Below are 14,124 nucleotides of genomic sequence, written 5' to 3'. Positions count from 1 at the left end.
TACTTTCCGTAGAGACCGGCAATCTTATAGTCTTTGACTCAATGAGAAATCCAAAGTCCGCAATCCAACATATTCTAGACCCCTTGAACAGGTAAGATCAGTTTGCACAATCAAATTTTTTTTCTGTTAATAACACTTCCTGAATATCAAACTTAACTTTGAGCGCAGGGTTTGGAAAAAAATTGTGAAAAATAACAAATGACGTGGTCAATGGATGCCCGAACTGAATGTTAACATGGATTATCCGGTATGTTGATTCATAAAGATTTGTCTAGTTAAGTATATAATCCCAAATTGTTCTAAATTGAGTAATTTATTTGTTTCTCCTTAAGTGTGCGAGACAACAACAAGGAACTGATTGGTGCGGGTACTACGTATGCGACTACTTGCACATCATGACTCCATGCGGGAAGTTTACTGATGAAGATACGAGAGTACGTCCAAACCGTTCACTAGTACGTTTTCATATTTGTACTAACGCACATGATGTTAATCCTTTTTCCCTAAATGATAGATGTCTCAAATGGGGGATGAATGTTACTCTACTGATCGGATCAACGCCGCGTGCGAGCAGCTCACCGGATTCATTTTGAACGAGATCTTGGATCCTAGAGGCGAGTTCTACCACGTCGGTCACATCCATAGAGGACTTCCATCGAGCTCCTGAGGGGACCAGTAGTTCGACTACAAACATGACTTGTACATTTGTAAATATTTTTAAACGTTATGCTTGATGTTTGTAAATTTGTAAATATATTAGTTCATCTAATTAGCTTAATTATATGCTCGCATTTCACTTTTAGTTAGTTTCAAATATTCTCTGAAAACGAACACGAACGACCAATGAACGTATAGTACTGTAGAGCTTGAGTACGTTTGGCAATTATAAAAGAATAAACAGTAATAAATATAACAAACAAAACTAGATTTGGGAAAAAAAAGAAAAAAGTCATTGGTACCGGTTGGAAAGACCAACCGGTACTAAAGGGGCTACCACCTTGCGTCAGCGTGGCAGCCTCTTTGGTACCGGTTGGTCTTTCCAACCGGTACCAATGGAAGCCTAAGGCACTGGTTGAAAAACCCGGTGTCTAAAGACGAGGCCATTGGTCTCGGTTTGCGGGAACCAGTTGGAAAACCGGTGCCTAAGGGTGTTTCCAACCGGTTCCTATGGCGTGTTTTCTAGTAGTTCTCCCGAATATGCCAAGGTACAAGCAGTAACGGTACTCGATAACCGCTTGAACCATGAGTTATCCATCACCACTGGCGATATTCTGGTTATCAGAGATTGGGTCAACCAATTCATCCTATGATATCAACAAGATATCATTCTGACCATTGCACCGCATACCCATCAAACTAATAAATAATCATTGTCTCTAGTGATGGAAGAGCAGCCACGACCAAATGAAGCTGCAGATGACGATAGGGTGAATGGCATTCTAGCACAAATGGCGTTAGAGTTTCATATTTCACCGCCTTCATCACTGTCATATCCAATAAGTTCATCACCCAAGAGGTCAGAAAAAGCTCTGTCACCTCCAGTACCATGTGCATCCAAATAGGCAGAAGTGTGTATACCAACATGTGTGCCCCGCACGATTGCAACATATCAAAAGGAGCCATCAGAAGTAGTTGACAAATTCTTAGGTGCAGTGAAGAAGAATACAGCCCACAACGTGTCGCCCTCTAGCAATGTTGAAAAGAGCTTAGAGATCATTAGATTTTTGGGCTACATATGATTGTCCAGCTAAATATAAACTTGGCAAACCATTCCTTCATCAGTGGAAACTACTTGAAAGATGGTGGAAAATGAGCAAATTTTATACCTAGATCATGACAGCAATGAAGTTGGGTATTGGATTGATCAAGATGAAAGTTCCAAGGAAGTACTTTGGTGTGATGGTAAGTCCCATTGTCATTGATTTTGTTGACTTGCAGAGTCTGTACCGTCAAAAAAAAATTTAACGCACAAATTATTTCCGCGTGGTGCTTGTAAGTGCTTCGCCATATGTTCTTGTAATCCTTTCATTTGATAACTAAACTTGCGTCTTCCATAAAATGTCCTAATGCAAAATGCAACTTCAAGATGAAAGAAAGACGAAACTGCAACCCTCGGATCATCACCCAGAGTGAACATTGCTTTAAGTTAATTGAAGATCTTAGTCTTGAACTTGAAGCCGCAATAACTTAGGAGGCCAAAGATCTAATCAAACGAGAAGCACATAATAAACAATAGAATACGGTGGTGCGATCCATATATCAAGTGTCATTAGAAAATGGAAGGATAAAAATTTCAGCATGTGTCCCTATGGTTTTGAGTAAGTTATTTTTACAACCTATATGAACTATATACATTCATGTTTTGCAGCGATCACTGGATTTTAATCATGATCCTATCGAAGCGAGGTATTACGGTGATCTATGACTCAGCTGACTACACACATGACAGATATGCGGAGTTCATGGAAATTCTACACAAGTAAGGCACATAATTGCTTTTTATGCTTATTTGACGAAATTTGTATGAAAATTCAAAAACTAAATTTTGATGAGTTTTGATCAATGCTTAACATTTTAGCAAAGTTAACGGAGGCCCACATCTGCAAGGAGGACCTGTCGTAAGCAAATGGGTTAGTGCTTAATTCCGTACGTTATTATATATCACTTTGTTATCAATAGCTAATTAACATATGGCATCACTTCTACTTTATTTTACGTAGTGTCGTAAGCATCCTCCGGGAAGTGTGCTTTGTGGATACTATGTTTGCAAATTCCTCAGGAACAACAAGCTCTACCGAACGAACACTGAAGACGTATGTCACTACTATACACATATTATTTATATTAAAATTCTTTTTTTTCATTACTATATCCCAATGTAATCTAATTAATACTAATACTTTTTTCTCATGTATTTTTTTTTTCAGTTTTCGTAGATCTGAAAGACTGACAAAAGATTACACAATAAAGATATTGACGACATTTGTGACAACATGTGCAGATTTATCCAACAAGAGAGATCTGTAATGGAGAGGAAGGTATTATAGCAAAAAAAGCGAGTTGGTCACAACTGGAAGAAGACTGCTAGGTGAACAGAGTATTTTTTTTCATATATGTTCATTTGTCATATATGTTCATGCTATATTGTATAAGGTGAAACACGTATGCCGTATAACAATTGTGTAATAATTAAATATATTGTCGAATACTACATGTACACATGTATATATAATATTAATTAATTAAATATGTAAATATTAAAATAAATACTAAAGCTGTTGCAATGGACAAAATAGATTTTTGAAAATTGGCTCGAATTGTAAATTTGAAAATTGGGGGGAAAATATCAATTTGAAAAATGACTGGAACATTTGAGAATTCAAAACTAGCGATCATCAGTCATGTATTTGTGCTGGCATTTCAGCAGCCACCACCACAAAATGATCTGTGCTGGCGACTAGGAACCACGAGCACAAAGTTGCATTTGTGCTGGCATAGGTCCTAGCCGCTAGCAAAGACGATTTGTTCGCCAGCATAAACTGTTTCTGTAATATTATGCATAGTTGAAATGATGCACTACTACATAACAGTACTTCGATCTCCTTCATTATTCGCGATCGGTGTTAGATCCGGGATTAATTGTGGCATTAGTCCCGGCCTCTAGCCTCTGGGTCAGTGGCGCAGGGAACACATGAATTCTGGTTGGTAGCTCCAATAGAGATTAAAGATGACTCTTTTGGTCCGGGTTGGTGTGACTAAGAACAATTAATCCCAGCATCTTTTTATCAATTGGGGATGTGGAACCGTCATCAATTTGCATACATGCAGTCATGCAGTGAACTTTGTGCCTAACCAAGCTGTAAGAATAATGAAGCCAATAGCTAGGCCCATGCAAACTGAGCTTTAATCACCCAAGCACATGCAAAATGTTTTGGCTTCCGTGCGACTTGAATAATCGATATTCGGTCAGTTTTAGTGGAGTTTCATGTACATTTAATTTTGCTGATGCAGCACTATATTTATTAGCAGAGAGAAGGGAGAGAGTTTTATATATAGAATGTTAGCAAATAATGCGAAAACAAGATCTAACACGAGACACAATTTTTACGTGGAAAACCCTTACGGGAAAAAACCACGAGCGCCAACCGGCGATCTTCACTATAATGATGAGAGTTACAACGCAGGGAATACAATGAGTCGACAACTCTTCCCATGCGGCTTACAAGATGTATATATAGGGTGGGCTGAACTGACTGCAGTCAAACATGGAAACAAATCCGCTAATCACATAACCTGAACCGTGAGCCCTATAGGCGTCCCCACAAGACACACGTTATAATTCGGATCACATCGAACATAGAATGTGAGGGGAGTTTCATCCACATGACACTCATCCGGCTCGGTTACCCACTCCCTCCGTCCCGCAAATACTGTTCGTTTAGCCTTCAAATTTTGTCCTATAAAGATTGTTCGTTTAGATTGTAGTAAAATTCATCTTATTAAAGCAATATCAAATATCAAGAAAGGAATTGTATTGAAAGGGCATGGAGCCGGTATTTGTAGGATGGAGAGGGAGTAGTTTTTTTTCTCTAGGTAATTGTGCCATGAAACCATGCATTAAGACTGACCTTAAAATGCATGAGCATCGACATAAACATCATATATCGATCAAAATATAAAACAAAATACGCCTTACAAAAGGATACAGAGGAAGTAATAGCATACTGAAACGACCCGGGTTTCCGGATGCTGTATAGTCGTGATAGTCCCTGGATCAGTAGCTATCGCATACAGAACTCATTTCAATTGGATATCACAGACATACAACGCTGAAAATCATTACATGGATTTATTTATTACATAACCCAAAGGGTCCTGGTACGAAAATCAGAGTACAAGCCCCTTGGGCTAAAGGAAAACAAACAGAAATCGGAAGCAGTAGCTGTTCTTCTAGGCATCCTTCGTCTTGATGTCTTTCCTCCACAAGCAGCACCCGAGTGTAGCACGAACCGTCCTTAGCTTTATCCTTCGTCTTCGAGCTTGATCCACGAGTCGAATCCTGCATCTACCAGGCTATCCCTAAGGATGGGATAGGTTCACGTCATCATCCATATGCAAGCTTTAAGTGGATGCAAAGGTACAAAAGTAGCCAAGGATAGGGTGAGGTTTCCTATGCAAGCACGTATATACATATATGTCCATAATCATGTCTCTCACCCATCCCAGGACGGTGCAGGAAACTCCCTCTGTCTACACCTCACCTGACTCCACAGGGGAAGTGGACTAGAGGGAGGTAGAAATACTGGGGGTTCACTACTCTATGAAAGTGCAGCTGGATCAAGAGTTGTACATGACCGAGTACGCGGCTATACATATAGTTTTCACCCTACAGGGATTGTACACCTATACCCACTCGGGCTGCAAAGACGACCGTCGCCATCTTGAGACACAACCCACAACCATGACTCCCTAACCATGACAGTACCATCCTGCATTCCTGGGGTGGGATACATTCGCCGCAACAAATGTCCCGAGGCTGTGGATCTCTAACCTGGCCACTAGCTTTGAGAATCTCGGAGACTAGGGTAGAAGAACTCAACCGGGCCCGACGCACCCCAAATTGGGCGTGCGCGGTCTACCCTCTCCTGGAAACAAGGGTCGGAACACTCGACCGGGCCCGACGCACCCCGAATTGGGCTTGCTGGGCCTACCCTCTCCTCAAACACAGCCACAGTCTTGGTACCGCACAGCTAGGAATGGCTGGAACCCCTGCCCATACGGGGGTAAGTGGTGTACACATTTGACATAGTTCCATCACTAGGGGCAATATCTCGAACTATATTGCCGGGGCAAGCATCTATCACGCGGTCCTCCGCAAAGGTCCGCCAAAGGCTCCCATAACAGGTATCGCCTCTCCTTGGGAAATCACAACAAGTACGCCCCTCTTCATCCCGCACCCACCACAGGTGCCCCTCAGGATGTGCCCACTAAACATCCCCGGCCAGTCGCTCGCCCCCGCTTGAAAGCCCTATCTCTGGCTCCTCACAAAGTGGGTCTCATGCATGCCAAGACTATCATATCATGAAATTCCCATACCCATTCACTCTCATTGTAGCCAAAGCATCCAATAATCAATCAAGGTATAATAGGGATGCAAGGAATATGGTAAACAAGTAGGCCATGCAGGCTTATCTCACACACACAAGTATAGCAATAGCAATTCTAGCAACCGGTGCCTAATAGGAATCCAAGTCATAGATGGGCATGAACTTGGTAACTCTTCATAGTCCTCCGGGGTCTCGGGGGCTTCTCGTAGCTCGGGACGTCCTCCTGAGTATTCTAGGCATCCGGGGCGTCGATCAGCTCCTCTCACATGGACCTATTCATAATTACATATAACTATAGGGACTAAAGTGCAAAGATGCACAAAAACTGCTAAAATAAGATCCAACCACACAACAAAACATACTCTAACGCGTAGAGCATGATTTAGAAGAATTATGAAACTTGTTTCATAATTTTTGGAGCTCCGGTTGATTTATTATGATTTTTTGAAGCTTAAAACAATTTTTGGAATTAATAAAAGATTTTTGGAAAAATAAAATCACACAGTCAGCCATGTGACAGTCTCTGGCCGCGCCACTTGTCATCCTGATATCAGCATGACGTCGGCACAGGGTCAGGCTCTGCTGACGTCATCGTTGACTCGGTCAATGTTGACCAAGTCAACGGTCAACGGGTCCACGTCTAGTCAGTGGGGTCCGCGGTCAGTGGGGTCCACCAGTCATCCTCATAGAAGAGAATGACATGTGGGCCCCGTGTGTCAGGTTTTCCAGGAAAAAGAAAAAGAAACAAGGAGCGGCTCGGTTGGGCTCAAAGAGAACTCGGGCCGGCTTGGCTTGCAGGCCAGCTCAAACCAGCTCGTTGGGTAGGCTTGAAGGCCTGGCTCGAAAGATTGGCTTGGTAGGCCAACTCAGCTTGTAGGGATGGCTCGGCCCAGGCTAGCTCGCAGCTGCTGCGACTTGGGCCGCAGGGCGACGGCGGCCCATCTTCTTCTTCTTCTCTTTCTTTTCCTCTTCTCCTCCTCCATCCTCTGGCTGATAGCCCGGTCCCACTGGTCGGCGCCTCCTCCTTCCTCTGGCTTGTGGGGTCTGTCTGTCGGTCTCCGGCTGGATCTGCTGCGGCTCCTTCCGGACCCGAAGTGGCTCTCGAGCGTGTGTTTGTGTGAGTGTGGTCTTCGTGTTGAGGTGGAGCAGAGCAGGCCTACAGGGGTGAGGGCGCAAGGCCTCTAGGAGGCAACGGTGACACGTCCTCTAGGTGGCGACAGCGAGGGTCCTCTGGTGACATGGCTTGACGAAGGTAGCTGGAACGGCGGCGAGCGAACGACGACGGCTTCAGGGTCGCGCACGCGGGGGTCTTGAATTCCAGGACCACGGCGGCGGTGAGGTCTAGCCAGCGGCGACGGTGTTCAAGGCGGCGGTGGCTCAGCTTTTGCATGGTGTGGCCACCACAAGCCCACGGCGATGGCGAGGAAGGGGCAAGGGTTGCGAGCTCGGCAAGGCTAGGCGGGATGCAGCCGAGGTCAATACGGCGGGTTACCAGTTCACGGCGGTGGGGTTGGCTCGATCCAGTGCCAAGGTGGGACGAAGGCCTGACCTTGGGCACCGGCGCGCACGTGCGCACACTGCGCTCGCATGGCGAAGCCATGGCGAGGCAGTGGCGGCGGCAGAACAGACGGAGCTTGGCTCGGCGGTGCCAGGGCATGGCCTGAGGCATGGCTGGCCTTAAGGCTAGGCTGACTGGAGCACGGCCGTGTGCGTGCAAGCCCCTGGGTAGCCAGGGTTGTGGCACAGCCGGTGCTGTCGGAACGAACAGCGACGGTGGACAGCAAGGTGCGATCGCGTGCACGAAAAAGGCTTGGTGGGTGTGTGCATCATGAGTGCTCGACGAAATGCCCTAAAGGGCTCGTCTTGTCGCGAACGCGACAACACGGCTGCGTTCGTGTCCAATGTGTTGTGGCAAGGCTCGGATTCGATGGCTAGGTGCCCATGCACGGAGGTCGGGCACTCGGAACGGGAAGGCAGCAGCTGTGGCATGGCGCCGGTGTGTGGGGGAAATGGGATTGGCGTGCGCGCATGTGTGAAGCCTTGGTGCTTGTTGACGCTCACTAACGACCATTTTCAGGCATCAACTTGATCAGAAAATCATGAGAGTTTGCATTTCTTACATGCATCTTTATCCAATAAAGTCCCTAAACCACTCTTCAAGTTGTATTTTTGAGCTAATATGCATGTTGCAAGCACACTTTGGCCCGATATAAAATCACAGAAACTATCAAAGGGATGATTCAGGATCAAATGGACCAAGTGTAGCCCAAGAACCTAGTTCAGACCACTCAAGACAGGCCAAGACCAATGGGGTTAGGAGAAGGAGGCCCAGGACAGCCTGCTGGATGAAGCTGGGGGAGGTTGGAGCCTCGGGCAGGACGACCGACCTACCTGGTCGGCCGACCTGGCCCGTGGGCCCCACCGCCTCATCCAAGCCACGTGTTGCCTCCTCATAGGATCCCTAGGTCGGTTGCAAGGGTCTCACCCCATGGCTCCCTGCTATAAATATAAGGGGGGTAGAGAATAGGACACACACACACACCTCTCACCTCACTCACCTCTTGCTTAGTCTTTAGGCTTAGTAGAGTTTAGGAAAAGTCTTCGAGTCGCCGAAGTTGCTCGAGAGTTCTGGTATGGGATCATCTCTAGCTCTCTCTTGTAATATTCGGTTGTTTATAATAGAATTAGACTATGGTTACTAATATCTGCTTGAAGTATATTCTGAGTTATCGGATATATGCTTCTTGATATGGTTGTGTTATTGTTCAATGCTTGCATTGCATGATCGCCCTGTGCTTGCAATGGTTAACATATCGGTCTTAGAACTCTATCAACTGCTCCTGTATTTGTATGTTTGCTCTAGTGCGATGTCTGTCCATCCGGAGGGTGGGGGCTTCGCGCGGGATACTAGAGTATCGCTTACTAGTGTAGACATGGTGTTTAGATTAGCTAAGAGTTTCTAGATGTCAACTATACCCACGGTTTGTAAAGGTAGCCGGCAGGTGGTGACAGCCCTGTTCGAGCCCTAGTAAATCTCCACATTCGGTATGGGGGGTAGGATGTGCATAAAGCCCCGCCGGGGTGTACGAGCTCCTTCCGTTGCTTCGATAGCGGTCTCCCAGTTGTGTAGTTTAATCTCTGACGATCTAACCATAAGATGGCATAGATATAGCTAGCCTAGCACAGTTGACTCAAGATCTAACTTCTGCCTTGCTCCCGGCCTATAGCATCTTTTATCTTTTCTTTTATTTATTTATCCATAGGATAGTTTCTGTGTGTGTCACAATACCTCCTACCATGTTAAATATCTTACCCCTGTTTATGCATGAGAATATTCAATCTAGATAAAGTTCATCAACTAGTCTATATCCCTTCACTCACCACCTTCCCTGCGGAAATATAAATGACACCCCAGTATACTCCCGGGTAAAATGCTACAGTGGTATTCCGTGTGCCTGCGGATTAATTCGTGGTTCATGAAATACTGTTCCCCCAAATTGGCGTCTGCGGGCGTCATCGCTGCTTTCCCGGTGGTGACGTTGGTAGGCCCCAGCAAGCATTTTTGGCGCCGTTGCCGGGAAAAGCACAGATTGAAGTATATAGACAAAGTTATGAACAAAATCGAAATCGTTATTCGCTTGCTAAATAGGCTAACTTGGCTTTGTTTTCTTGTCTTTGTTGATATGAAAATAGGGTAGTGTATGACCGATTTCGACTTGCTGCAAAACTTTCATTCCGATCCAGAGTCACTTTTGAGGAGGACGCGAGCTCGTCTCGTATCACCTCGGAGACCACTCTCGGCAGCGGAACCAGTCATCGCATCGTCTTCAGTTTCTCAAGCTATGGACCAGAAGACACTCCGTGATTACTCTACTCCGTTTGCTAACCAAGTCCCTACTGGGCCCGAGGTTAACACCAGAGGAGAAAATTTCGAGATCAAGACGGGTCTCATTACGATGGTGCAGCCAGCCCTTTCAGTGGCAAGGCCAATGAGGATGCCAGCGCTCATCTCCAGCAGTTCCTGGAGCTCTGCAGTACTTTTGTTATCAAGGGTGTATCACAAGATGCAATTCGGCTCTGTCTATTTCCGTTCTCTCTCTTAGGGAGAGAAAAGCAGTGGTTTTATACTAACAAGGCTGATGTGGACACTTGGGACAAATGTTCCAAGGCATTCCTCTCGAAGTTCTTCCCGATGGACAAAACCAATGCACTTTATGGACAGATTTTGAACTTTCAGCATGCATCAAATGAGTCAATTCCTGAAGCTTGGGAGAGACTTCAGGAGTACATTCTAGCATGTCCGCACCATGAAATAGACAATTGGCTGATTCTACAGAAGTTCTACAATGGGTTGACACAATCATCCCGTGATCATGTGGATGTCGCTGCGGGTGGAACTTTCTTCTCGCTGACCATTGAAAGAGCTACATCATTGATCGAGAAGATGGTTCCAACCAAGGTTGGAGCGATGATCGCCTCCAACCATGCTAGCGAGGCATGTACTCCGTCAAGGAGGCCGACATGCTCGCTATGAAGATTGACCTCCTCCTCAAGAAATTTGAGGATTATTCCCAAGATAAGGCTCAAATGCAAACACTTCAAGCCTTGGAAACTCGCATGACGTGCGAGGTCTGCGGGAATGTTGGACATTCGGGCGACAACTGCCCGAAACCCAAGAGGAAGCTTTATTTCTCAATGGCAATAATGGGTTTCGTCCACAAGGATGTCAGGGGTGGAATCAACCACGCCCATACTATCAAGGAGGTAGTAACAATTCAAATTCTTTCAATCATAACCAACCTACCTTGAGAGATCTTGTCTACGGCTAAGCGAAGATCAATGAGTCCCTTCAGAAGAAGTTGGCCGCTACAGACAAATCTATGGAGACCATCCATGCCAAGATGGACAGATTCTCCAACGCCGTGAAGAACCAGCTGAGTTTCAGCAAAATGCTAGAAACTCAATTGGCTCAGCTAGCTACTGCCACACCTACTGCTGAACTAGGGAAGATCCCGGGGCAATCCGAATCAACTCTAAAGAGCGTCAATGTCATAAATGCTATGTGAAAAGAGCCACTTAGCAGAACACCCCTCAGCTATGCAGAGAAGCTCACACGTCCAAGAAGAGGTGCGTGGGGCGAGTTAGCAGCCACAGTACAAGAAGATCCTGGAATCCCAGTGATCAGTTGCTCAATCTTCGATTGTGAATTTGATCACACCCTTTGTGACCTTGGAGCCAGCGTCAACATCATGCCCAAGGTAACATTCGAAAAGCTAGGCTATCCATCAATTTTCCCTACCACTATGTGTGTTCAGCTGGCGGATTCCACGATAAGATATCCCGAAGGAGTCGTGGAAAGATTTATGGTGAAAGTCAAGAATACCTACATATTAGTGGACTTCGTAGTCCTCGATATGGTAGGAGATCTTGGGATCCCGCTCATACTTGGGCGACCATTCCTCAAGGATACAAACGCCATAATTGATGTAGGGACAGGAAGAATCAGCCTCCGTATCATGGGAAAGACCATGGAGTTCAAATTTCAAAACAAAAGGAGGTATTCCTAATTCATGAGGATAGTGAGAAACATGGGTTATGGGCAGAACACGGTTGGGATGATCAAGATTATCATCCCCTTCCAAGCCAGCTTGGGAGGATTGGGAGATTCATACTGCACCAATCGAGCCAGTTGAAGATGACTAGAAGACCCCTGACTTCATCACCAATACAGTATGGGAAGATCTGGAAATCGTCTATCCTACATCCGAGGATCCTGTTCCTGCACCGTCTACGCCATAAAAAAAGAACAAGAAGGCATGGCGCAAGAAGAATAAGACGTCATCGACCGCTATTACTTTTCCAGGTACGGACGAAACGACCTCAACCTAATCAGGTATGGAGAAAAGTACTGCTTTTCAGACCCTAAACCAAGAGCTAGCTTGGGGGAGGTTCCCTCCCCTAAGTCAACTGTATCCCTCTATTTTTTTCAAATAAAATTTGATAAAAAATTTTAAAACGAAATAAATATGTATTGCTTTATTTCCCTTTTCATCATACGCGGTAAGAATGTTTTAACTCTTTATGATAAGTTGAAAGAATGAGTTTTGCTTTGCTCTACCATGTCTGTTGTGCCTAGTTTGGAAATAAGAGTTCTCTTGAGTTTAAATTTGTTTGGAAATACCTTGCCAATGAACCTGAAAGATTCGTGGGTTGCATATGCCTGATCCAAGTCTAAGTTGTTGTTAGTTTAGATATGGTAAATAAGGTTGTGCAAGTTTGTTCTAGTGATACTTGAAGTCTAGAGTTGTTTTCGAAAATCTAAAAATGCAAGTTCCCTGGTGATATGCAAAGTCCTACCAGAGCCATATGTCATATTCCCTGAAAAACCTTACACATATGCTGCTTGATGTTCTATTGAGTTTTGTCAAATTGTGTGAACCTAGTGAGATGCTTTTCATGCTTTCTTGATCATAAGCACGTACACATCCCATTCATTTGCTACATTCCTACATTGGGAATTGAGCACCATCATCCATCCATCTTCCATTAATAAATGCTCCATGTCTTGGTGATCTCTCTCGTGGAACATCCCTGAAACAAAATAAAGTCAGATTATGGTTGCCCCAAAAAGAGAAAAGATAGCATGCCAAAGAAGCATGACCCAAAAAAAGGAGAGAAAGAGGTAGCCATATCTCAAAAAGAGAGAGAGAGAGAGAGAGAGAACCAATACTTTAAGGAGTAAGCCACATCCATCCACTCATACACTTGCACCTTTTTGATCGAGACTACATGACTTGTTTCTCCATGGATCATATCTTTGACTTTACAATATATGAAATGCAAGTATGCCCTGTTCTTATCCTACCTTGAGCTCCACAAAGGCTTGTAGCAGTAGGAAAGACCGAAGGCAGATACTGCACTGGTGAGGACAATACAAGTTGAGTGCCTCGAGAGAGTCATCCTGGGAACTTTGCCATGTTTTCAAAAAAATCTTTCAAAAAAGTATCTTCAGATGGATTGTAGATCTATGAGCAAGCAAGTACTACTCTATGCACCGTTCTAACTCCCAACAGCCCAAGACAAGGAGAGACAGCTAATAAGTCCCATAAAGGAGTAAGGTAATTGTGCAAAGGTATGATAGCCAACTTATTTAAGCTCATAGATGAACTAGCCCAGATGATACCATGGTGTTCTGGTATGGGTTCATCTCTAGCTCTCTCTTGTAATATTCGATCGTTTGTTATAGAATTAGACTATAGTTACCGATATCTGCTTGAAGTATGTTCTGAGTTATTGGATATATGTTTCTTGATATGGTTGCATTATTGTTCAATGCTTGCATTAGATGATCGCCCTGTGCTTGTGATGGTTAACATATCGGCCTTAGAACTCTATCAGCTGCTCCAGTATTCATATGTTTGCTCTAGTGTGATGTCTGTCCATCCGGTGGGTGGGGGCTCCGCGCGGGATACTAGAGTATCACTTACTAGTGTAAACATGGTGTCTAGATTAGCTAAGAGTTGCTGGATGTCAACTATACCCACGGTTTGTAGAGGTAGCCGGCAGGTGATGATAGCCATGTTCGAGCCCTTGTAATCCTCCACGTTCGGTATGGGGGTAGGAGGTGCATAAAGCCGTCGGGGTGTACGGGCTCCTCCCGTTGCTTCGATAGTGGTCTCCCTGTTGTGTAGTTTAATCTCTGACGATCTAACCATAAGATGGCATAGATATAGCTAGCCTAGCACAGTTGACTCGAGCTCTAACTTCTGCCTTCCTCCCGACCTAGAGCATCTTTTATCTTTTCTTTTATTTATTTATCCAGAGGGTAGTTTGCGTGTGCCACACTACCTCCTACCATGTTATATATCTTACCCCTGTTTATGCATGAGAATATCCAATCTAGATAAAGTTCATCAACTAGTCTATATCCCTTCACTAACCGCCTTCCCTGCGGAAATATAAATGACACCCCGGTATACTCCCGGGTAAAATAGTACAGCGGTATTCCGTGCGCTTG

Source organism: Panicum virgatum, chromosome 1K (genome assembly GCF_016808335.1).
Source record: "Panicum virgatum strain AP13 chromosome 1K, P.virgatum_v5, whole genome shotgun sequence".
Lineage (NCBI taxonomy): Eukaryota > Viridiplantae > Streptophyta > Magnoliopsida > Poales > Poaceae > Panicum > Panicum virgatum.
The sequence above is the reverse complement of the archived record's forward strand: the minus strand, read 5'-3'. Positions refer to the sequence as shown.